Source organism: Anser cygnoides, chromosome 1, assembly GCF_040182565.1.
Source record: "Anser cygnoides isolate HZ-2024a breed goose chromosome 1, Taihu_goose_T2T_genome, whole genome shotgun sequence".
NCBI lineage: Eukaryota > Metazoa > Chordata > Aves > Anseriformes > Anatidae > Anser > Anser cygnoides.
In genome coordinates this window covers 173,068,195-173,070,967 of record NC_089873.1, presented here as the reverse complement: position 1 = coordinate 173,070,967, position 2,773 = coordinate 173,068,195, and the positions used below count along the sequence as shown (strand labels likewise).

The window sequence follows — 2,773 nt, the reverse complement described above, 5'->3', positions numbered from 1 at the left end:
GAAGGAGTAGGAGACGGAGATGGAGGAGAGGGGAAAGAGGGAAGAAGGAAGAGTGAAGGAGACAGCAAGCGAAAGAGAGGAAGAGAGGGAAGGAGAGAAAAAGGGAAAGAGATGGAGACCTGAATGTAGTTCGGTAAATGTGATGTTTGCCTTTACCAGTAGAAGGCCATAGGCTTTATATTTGTGTGACACTGCAGGGTGTCAGGGCTTCTCTGAGCTTTTCCTAGCTGTGAGGGGCTACTGCATTCAACACACAGCAATGTGTTAGCCGAGGTTAATGGCTCTGCTGGGCAACTTTCAGTCTTCTGGGATACCATGAGCAGGAGGCAGATGGCAACAGAAAAGATATAAGGATGGCAATAAGCAGACGCATCACTGAGGAAGCAGTGACCCCCATCCCTCAGCAGCATTAATCTCCCATCGAGAGCTCTGGATGCCTGTACTATTTGTGATACCTATCACCTCTCCAACAGAAGAAGTGTCAGCCTTAGGACTCGGGACACTGGAATCGTGAGCATAACAACAGAGAAAAGGAGTAGATAAAAGTTTTCTTCTGTAAGAAGTTTAAGAGTATTATTTTGTGACCCTGGTAACCATTTGCTGTACTTTGGTTGCATCAGTAAGATTTTGATAAGGCCCACAATTAATCCGTATATATGTTCAATTTTCGCTCTTAACAAGACCTTGAATGTACCATAAATGTATCAGTGTGGGGAAATGCTTTGATCCGTGCTTCAGATGCATAGGATACTTCTTTTTGTTAATCACTGGGTTCATGGATGCACTTGTTTAAGCAATACAATGAAATAACATAAATTTAAACTATAAGATGAACCTGCTATAATATTTATACTTGCCAGATTGCATTCAGTATTTTAGAAATACGGTATGTAACACTCAATATTTCTTGAAACATTGCACATGTCAATTTTTTCTATAAATCAGAAGAAAGAGATTATCTAAGCAGATACCATAGAATAACACAGATTGTTAAGGGACCTCAAAAGAGCACCAACCTTACACAAACACCTACGTCCCTGGGTGGGCTTGAACCACCAACCTTTCGGTTAACAGCCGAATGCGCTAACCCATTGCGCCACAGAGACCTTTCTGAAACTACAAAATCTATTAGTAAAAATGCAACATTTCTGGGAAAATATATGTATATATATACACACATACACAGAAAATAAAAATACTTGTACAGGTAAAAATAACATTAGGAAAGTACAAAGTGCATATTTAGCTGTGTTTAACTACATCAATGTTCAGTACTCTTATGGAAAACAAACAAAAGCAAAAACAAACACCAAACATATGGGTCTCAGCTTCTGTATGCTTTCTTCCCTCTCCTTTCTCATCCTTCACTTGAGGCCATCTATTTCTACTATGTCTACTCTTTCCCACTTCTACTGTCAGTTCAGTTCCACCGTCATTCCCTAGTAGCAATTACAAAGTCGGCCACTCTTCAGGAAGGATAGATTGTCAGAAGTTCCTTAGCAGGGCTTTCCCCCTATTAACACCACTTTTTTATTACTATTATTACTTTATTATTATTATTATTATTATTATTATTATTATTATTATTATTATTATTATTATCATTATCATTATCATTATTATCATTATTATCATTATTTTCTCTTCTCATAACCATCTTCATCCATGAAAAAATTGTCCTTTTATATACAGTGACTCTTCTGGCCTTTCTCAGTCCTGCAGAATCCAGGTTTCTGAAGACATTTTAATTCACAATTTGATGATGATATGGGAGGAAACAAATTGATGTGATTTCAAGCAGTGGACAAAGAAAAACTATACCTATGGCTAAAATGATACCCAGATTTAAAATACACTGTCATTAAAAATGTAAGATATCAAACTGGAATGTAGAATTACTAAAATATTACTTGATAAGTGAAATGTTTATGCTGTTCGTTGACCAAAAAACACCTCTATCACAATGGAGGATAAAGGACACAAAACACAGAATTATTAACTGGTGTACTTATATGCCATCAAATACTTTAAACTATCAGGAAAGATATTTAAAAGGATATCTGACTTCTAAAACTGACTTCTAAAGCCATTTGTTCTGATTTTCATTTTGTTTCAGATAATTGAAAGGAAGAACCCCAAACTAATGGCATATAGTCTTCTACAACCTCTCTACATATGAAACCAAGAGGAGACAGACATAGACATGCATACCTATGCTGAATTTTCTGTCTAAATGACATGACTATGAATGTGTCAATTTGTATCACCACTGTTGTGGAACAGTGAGACAAACCTTTACCTGCTAAAGTGCTGCAGAAAAAGAACCACTGCATTTTTTATACTCAGATAAGCTTGGCAGCTGAGAAATACAACAAATACAGTGGACATTTTCCTCCACTGAACCTGGACTTTTTCTTCCACTGAACCATTATTAGTCGTTCAAAGAGCAATATAGCCTCGAGTACGGTCCTTATTAATATTTTAATTAATTGTTATTTTGCACCACAACTCACACAGCAAAAAATTAAATGGTAATACCGTAAAATGGTAATAACATAAATGAATTATTTTTCCCCATCTCTCTCATATCTGTATATTTATGATTCAGAGGTTTCAAAGGGCAGTAAATCCAAATCTGGAATGCCTTATCTCTTTGAGTAGGTCTATCAAAACAAAGAAATAAATAACACGTTACTATTCAGATCTCCCTGATTGCATTATCACAGAATCACGGAATCGTCTAGGTTGGAAGAGACCTCCAAGATCATCTAGT

At 36.5% G+C, this 2,773-nt stretch overlaps 1 non-coding gene across 1 annotated transcript; it reads right to left on the bottom strand.

The window, feature by feature from the left end:
• Positions 1-1,032: 1,032 nt before the first annotated feature.
• Positions 1,033-1,106, bottom strand: TRNAN-GUU (transfer RNA asparagine (anticodon GUU)). Its single transcript has one exon. It is a non-coding gene; the product is annotated as a tRNA-Asn (tRNA).
• Positions 1,107-2,773: the final 1,667 nt, after the last annotated feature.